This window comes from Telmatherina bonti (genome assembly GCF_933228915.1).
Source record: "Telmatherina bonti genome assembly, chromosome: 6".
Classification (NCBI taxonomy): Eukaryota; Metazoa; Chordata; class Actinopteri; order Atheriniformes; family Telmatherinidae; genus Telmatherina; species Telmatherina bonti.
In genome coordinates this window covers 26599258-26607460 of record NC_136624.1, presented here as the reverse complement: position 1 = coordinate 26607460, position 8203 = coordinate 26599258, and positions in this window count along the sequence as shown.

Below are 8203 nucleotides of genomic sequence, written 5' to 3'. Positions count from 1 at the left end.
TTGATCCTGTTTATGTTACAGATCAATATGCAAAAGCAGTGATGTTGTGAAAAAGAAAAAAAGAAAAAGAGCGAGTAGGTTCGCCACATTTATGTCTTTTTGGTTTGAAAGTTATCTTAATGTTGCGGCCTGCAACATCCAACCTGTTGATGAGCCTTTGGTTAATTAATGTACGTCTCCCTTTTCCATTAAGGTGATGATAATAGATTGAATGCAGATGTAGATTATGTAGATCCTACAATGCTTCCTGATGCATGCATTTGCAGGTGTGATAAACCAAATTTAATTACCCAAACTGCACAAAGCAATACCTTTTGTTGTAAAGTAATATTTAAAGAATCTGGAGAATTACTTTTAGCAACCGATAACACTCAAAACTAATATTTTCTAATGCAGGACAAACATTAAGTTGTATCATAATTATTTGGTGGATTTGATCCCAAAGATTCTGAAAATCTGAACAAGATTTATTGCTTCATTTAGAAATGCAAATGAAAACTTCACTATATAAAACCAGATGTAGAAGAGTAACTAAATTTATACGTACAGAATCCAGATACTTCACCAACCACATGCCTGTAAAAATAAAACTATTTGTACAAACAGATTTAAAAACTAATTTCTTTCAGGTGTAAAAAGCTCTCATTTCAATCAGCCAGTATTTGCATGTGTCTGTTACCTTTTTTGACCTCAGTTCCCTGTCAAGCTCTCTCCTCTCAACCCTCACCAGATACAGAAGCCATGTTTTTCATGTGTTACCTCCTTTCATTACACATCGGATTATTTTTACTCATAGCCTCTTCCTGTCCATTTCCTCTCCCAATCCTTCTTCTCATCGCTTTTTCTTTTCAGGTCTTTTATGTATTTACTACTAATGCTTATCCACATTCCATCCAGCCCACTTCATATCTTTCTCTCTCTTTTTGGTGTTGGTAAGATTGTCCACCAACATGGGAACCCTGCGAGGTCATGACTGCAGATCTCACTGGACAGCATGGATTCTCAAATGCTCTGCATGCATAAACACGCTGAGAACACAGCAAATTTTGACAATGTTATTATCTCCCATTAATATTCCATGTTTTTTTTTAAGGAGAATGAAGGTTGTCCTCGGTCAGCATGTAAAAATGAACCAGGGAAAGAGATTCATGAGGCTATATCAGGGACTGTGAGGATGTAAACCATCACTACTGATGATACAGGATACAACATATGGCGAGGATGGAACAAAATGCAGACATTTTCAGCTGGTGTAAGTTCTTCAATAAAGGTAGTTTTGAATTTGCTGCCCCCTGCTGAAATTTATAGAATAACTTAAGCTTCATGCCAGACAAACTGACTAAATCCTGCAGTTATCTTTTTTTCCCAAAAGAGCAATAATCTGACTGATGGCTATTTTTTAAGCAATGAGTTCTAAAAGTAAATGAAATCTGATAAAAGATATTTTATTAACTTCTTTGTAATATCATAAAAGCCATTGTTAGTGAAATCGTATTTTGTGAGAAGATAACACTAAGTCTGTGATGTCACGTTTTTACTGATCCCTTTATTCAAATTTAATAAAAATGGGTCAGATGTGAAGACATGGCTCAAACATGGTTGATATTAACTGCACGGATCATCGCTGCCTTTTATCTCTTCTGTGTTTTGTTCTACAGAACTCTGTTTAATCAAATATGCTCCCCATACATGAACCTTAGATTCAAATCTTTGTATTTTTTCTCTTTCTTTTCTCCTAAATGTATCTTCAGTTTGCTTTTTATCCATCTTTTTAATCTCTTTTCAGTCTTCCAGATCTCTCCATCTTTCTTCTATCTGATAATTATTTGCTTACGTTTGTGTTTTGCCTCTGGGTGATTATCAGCAGAACGTGATATAATTTGCATGAGATTAAAGCCAGAAAAGGCACACAGACTTGTATGAGGTCACTGCGCAGTCACAGCTAAGTGTCAGGAACATACAAAACAGGATGGAAATCAGAAATCTATTAGCAGGTAATCAGTGATGTGGTTTAACATTTGTTCTGCCATCTATGCCTTTACAGTAATGTGATTTTTGTGCATTTATTTTCACTCCCCATCAAAAGATCAGGGTAAGAAACTGGGCTGATATGATCTCAAGGCGAGGCGGTCTTTTGGCCACGGCACATTGTGTTTCTATCTGTGCTTTGTCCCGAAGCACTGCTCCAAAACACTGTGCGTGACTCAACTAATCTGCTCACTCTAATAATAATGAAAACAAGAATGCAACATCTCTGCTAAAATCTCTCTTCCAGATGCTTCTGTCCACCATCGTGTGTTTTTGTGTTCTCTCTTCAGCCTCCATCACTTCTATCTCTGTTTGCATCTCTGTTGCTTGTGTCATACTTACCATGCTCCAGACTTTTGTTCTTTATTGTCTTTATTATTTACTGCTGCTTTTCATTAAGGTAGTTTTTTTTTGTTGTTTTTTTGCAAATGGAAATGATGATAATGTGTTGATGACAATGTGAGGATATTAATGATAATGATTTCGATAACGATGATAACGATAACGATAAAAATGTCTCTTCACCTTATTTGTATTTCTCTATTTTAGCTTGTTTACTTTCTGTCATTTCCTTTGTCTTTTCAGTTAATTCTTGTTTTTTTTTGTTTTTTTTTTACTGTTTTAGTCTTTTCATTCTTTTTTAATTCTTCTTTTATTTCTTTTGTGCTTTGCTATAATGTCTTTGTTTTATGTCAGTTAATTTGAGGTAACCTGCACAAATAAAGCTGACTTGTCTGACACATCAGTGTAAATCAATGTGTTCGTCAGTAGCAGTCCTTCTTCTCTTCACAGTTTTGTAAAGTCTGGGAACTTTACAGATCAGATGCTGGACTTTTGGCAAAGGAATGGTATTCCATGTTCTTAGGATTGCAACTAGTCAACAGTCTTGAGTCTTTATTATATTTTGCATTTTCTTTTTTCTTTTCCAGCATTGTGGATATTTGGTTTCACTGCCGGGACTACAGACAGGAGAAATCCAGCACCTGAACTCCTTCAAGCCATGCTGCTGCCATAGATTCCTTAAATCGTCAGCATTGTCTTGTGAAACATGAAAGACTTGAAAGGAAATTTCCCTAAAGAAAAAAAAAGAGAAAACAGCTCCTGGATGGAAACGTCTGTTGCTTTGAAATTACAAACTTTGGCCACCCTGACTAGAGCCTGTTGTCAGTGTTCTGTGACTTTTTTAATGTATTCTATATTATCTTAATTTGTTCCTGTAAGGTTACTTTGAGTATCAAAAAGGCACCGACAAGATAAATGCATGAATATTATTTATTTAAAACCTGTATTCTTTCAGCATTAATAGTGCCTTTCCAGATATGCAGAATGCCAGTTCCATAGATACTCCTTCAACACCAAGTCAGCACAGACACTGGTTTTCGAGCTTGGGAGTGATAATAAGCCAGATGGTTCCTCTCCTCTTTATGAAACTTCCATGATTTCCAAAAGAACTTCAAATCTCACGCCACCTTTTAATATATCTTTGCCTCAACACACCTGACGCAAATTTTATGGATCAAACAGCCTGTTAAGTTCTGCACAATGACTCAATAATTGGAGCCGTGTATGAGACAAGATAAGACTGCAGGACAACAGAGCTTGTGGGACCAAGTTCAATAGCCCTGCTTTGGAAGGTTAACCTGCATTTGTGGATGGTGCTATAAATTGTGTTGATACAATAGTTTCTGGTAGATATTTGAGTACATTTAGTGATTTCCATGACTCATGTATATTTTACCATCGTCTTGTCTGATACCCTGATGTCAGATTGCTGTCCCCAGCTTCCAATAATCATTTGATGCGAATATTTTTCATTTTGATGCTGAAATAAGTCTTACATTGAGGAAGATTATTCTAAAATTGCTCAACAAGTTATAAACACAATTTCTGAACCTTAGCATTGCTTTACCTCCGAGAGACTCTGCTTCTGGTGCTCTGTACTGACCTGTTTTCAGTTGACATAACTGATAACTAACAACATGACTGCAGTTTTTTTGAGCCTGATACCTGCATAAACTGCTTACTTCTCACTAAAGTGTGAGTCACAAGGCTTTGGTCAGCTTGGATACTTTGCAACCAAATAGCGCTGCTTCTGATTTAAAATGACTAGTTTTTTTCAAACCTTAATCCCTCAGTCCTCCAAAAACTAAATCAATACTCAAATTCCAAGTCCTATAAGAATCAGTTTTAAGTAAAACATTTTCTAATATCAGTCATGCAGCAGGCTACATATTTCCCTAATCTCCTTATCTTTCCGATGGACTGTTTACTTGCTGTAGCTTCCAGAAAAACTCGACTCAGACTCCATCATCCAACATATTTTATTACCATCAGAGAAAGAACTGGAAAACATTTCTCCCTAAAAGGAATTTTACTTTTTATGTGCAGTGCATGCCTTTTAGCTTTGGATTTTATAAAACCTTATCTCCAATGAGCAAAAAAAGCCAAAGCAAACCGTGATTTTACAGCACTTGAGAGAGACTGATTTTCAGTTTAGAGAGCCTTTTGAAGCCATTAAAAACTTGCAAGGCTGTCTGAATGGATTTGCTGTATAGAGTCTAGAAGCTTTATTTAGCTAATAAAAAAATTGTCAGAAGTTTTCAAGCAGCTGCAACAGGACAGCCAAAAGATTTCTGACCTATCATGTGCCTGATCCAATGCAGGTGTCATTGACATAAAATAAACAAAAGCAGATTTCTTTTTATGTGTACAAGTCCGTGTGTGTGAGGCTGTTTGCAGTTACACACGCACTGGCACATACTCACCAAGAAAGCTCATAAACATAGTGTTTTGATAAAGGATTTAATCAAATCTTTACTCTGCTGATATAAAAGTCCTCAACATGCAATTTATTAGCTAAAGGAATCTCAGTCTGTCTGTCCGTTCTTCCCTTATCTCTGCAAATACTGCTTAAATCTATCTGGGTGTGTTGCTGGGAATCCAAGTCAGTGTAAAATCAGGTCTGAAGATGTTCTAATGCACCTCAGAGGGTTCTGGTTTTATGAGTTAATGCTGAGGTCAGGGCACCCTGGCAGTGCAGAGATTATCTTTGAGCTTGCAGATTATGTCAGTTCACATGACATCACTCAGACACTGTAAAACAAGACAAAAAACCTTATGTGTCAAGTTGAGTTGAGGTCTGATGTTATTGTCTGAGATCCTTCGTTGGGGTTTTCGGTAATCCTGACTTAATGAAAGAGGAAGGGCAAACAGGAAACCGATTAAAATTAAGATCAACCCCAGTTTGTAAAAAAAAAAATAAATAAAAAAAACCAAAACAGAATCTTGGTTTCATTCCCTCACATGAACAGGAGCTGAGATGTAGTTTCTTTTTACCAAGGTTGGCGATCTGTTTGATGGTCTTTCAGTAAAATGAATCTAAAATCTTTATAAATGTATTAATTAGACATAAAAACCTATACTTTTTTTTAGGATGAAAATCTCTTTCTTTTAATATCAAGTGAGGGTTTTAACCAAGGACTTTTTTTTTTCCGAAGTTCTTTTGTAGCTGTTTTTCCTCAAAGACATTTCTTGTGGAAAACACATTTTAACCAGACCTACAGTATTACCTGTGATGCAGATATTCTTGAAAACAAGGAAATGTTCTTAACACACAACATAACTTTAGCTTATATTAAAATTCCATTATTATCCAGGCTAAAAATTGTAATTATACTTCATTTTATTTAAATTCAATGCATATTATTATTTATAAATGAGAAAAAGCCAGTGGCCCAGCGATGGACTTGCAACCTGTTCAGGGTCTATCCTGCATCTCGTATAGTAACTGCTGGATAGGCTCCAGCCCCCTGAGATCCTCTTCTGGAAAAAGAGGGTAAAAAAAATGGGTGAATGGAAATAAGCTGGGACGTCTTAAGAGATATTTAGCACTTCCATATTCAAACAAAGAAAGACAAAAGGTTTACAGAATAAAATTAATTTGAATAAAAGACCAGAGTCAAAACTCCATTTTCTTTTATAATATTTATTTTTAAAAATGAGTAAGCAGACAGTTCATGTGTCCTGTGAATACCAAAATGTGTGTAGAACAGTACAGAACAGTAAAACACTCAATTATATTTCTATAACAGCATCTTTTAAAGATATCAAAAGTCGAAACAAATAACTTTTTTTTTTATTACAGCAATCTTTTAAAACATTTTTCATCTCAAGAAATATACGACAAATTTCTACAAAGATGTAAAAATATACACCAACGTGATCAGTGTTAAACAGCAGGCTATCATTTCAAGTGCACACAGCTATTAACTTGCACAAACATCAGTGAGGAGGTGATAATGTCAAAGTGCACCCACACCAGAGGGACCAATTACTTGATAAAGAGGATGTCACAGCTCAGACAGGAGGAGCTTCCATCACTAAAAACTTCAGCTTATTCTCTCATTTCCTCCTCAGTCGCACACTTCTTCCACTCGCCTGCTCCTTATTTCTTCACCTGCTTTCTTTGCTTCCTCCTGAAAAACTGCAATAAAATGTCTACTTCCCTCAGATGCTCTTGACTCATTACATGTTCAACAGGAAACATGGGAAAGAAAAGAAGGGAAGTGAGAGAGTTGGACAAAGCGAGGACGAGCGAGAAGTAATTTGAGTGCTGATGGTAAGGTGGACTGATCTGAACAATGAATCCAGCTCATTGTCTTTAAGCATGGTATGTTGATGACAGGAACAGTGCTTTAAGCCCCGCAGAGACTCTGACAACAAAATTAATTGTGGGATTTGCTCACTGTTAAAAGAGAGAGGTCACAAAAAGGGAAGTCAATAATGGGACTGTGGCTGAGGCGTAAATGTGGGAGGAAATGAGAAGCATTATGGTTTCATAAGACAACTTTTATGATCAAGCCAATCATGCAAAGAAAAGCAGAATGGATTAATAAAAACTGGAAGAGGCAGCAGTTAGGGCTGAGTGAGAAGGACAATGAAAGAAAAGGGGCAAGAAATGAGAGAAAAGAATAAGAATAAGAAGACAGATGAGGTTTGAAATGCTCATCTGATGGGTGTCCATCTTCTCCTCTACAGGCGGAGCACGGAATAAAAATACAGGGTTGGAGGCATGTCTGTCAGTCTGTGTTAGGCTCAGGATAATTACTGTGAAATGACATATCCATGACTTAAAGGAGAGCGGCTAGAGGAGAAAGAGGTGTGTTTTAGTCTCAGCCTGTGAGTAACACATCTATTTGTGGCAGTGTGAAGATGTGTAGCTAAAACTGCAAAATGAAATATGTCTTTAATCATGTTTTTGTTTCTTTGTTTAGTTTTTTCTTCTTTTTTTTTTTTTTTTTACACAGTTTAAACCCTCAACCTTCTATCTCTTCATTTGAGCTTTAATTTTTCTGTAAATCTCCAAATTAGTTAGAATGGGTGGTGCGGCAGAAATCTCGAACCCCCCCAAATGACCCAGATCTTTAAAGAATATGACAATCTACAACCTACTGGAGCTAATAATTTAAATCTAGTAAGCACAGCTTTTCATCATGCTGACCTAAAGAGGTGCATAAAAGTTCAACAGCATTCACAGTCACAGCTGGTTCAGATTGCATCTGAGATTTTCAATGGTAAAATTCTTTGTATGCATCTAAAGTTTTACAAGCAGGGGCATTCAGAGCCTTCCTAACACCTCAGCATTAACACATTCTGCAGTATCTTTCCTTAGCAAGCACAAGTATGTAGCACAGTCCCCAAATGGGGGGTGGGGGTGGTAGCCACAGGTAAGCCGAAACATTGCTTGTGACTCACCTAAAACAGGCACAACACTTTGCCAGTAAATGTACAGAGTAAGACTCGTACAACACAACATGCTGGTATTGTTTTAAAGGCACAGACACGAGTGTGACCATCACCAACAAAGTACCAGGACAAGTTTTAACCATTTACTGCATGTCATCAAACACATCTTCAAATATTAATGGTTATAAATGATGGAATCAGCTGCTTAGTCACAATGTTAATTGAAAACAACAAATGTGTTATTTTAAGTTTGTGCAAAACAAAAGCAGACTACGCAATCATGATTTCCCCCTCCCATCTCTTTTTTTTTTTCTTTTAAAAAAAAAAAAGGAAAAAAATACCAATTTGTTTCCTGTTCTGTATAGTGGCTGATAATGTTGTGGTTTTCATTTATTGGACTCTTTTTTAAGACAACAAGCAGTTGGTCATT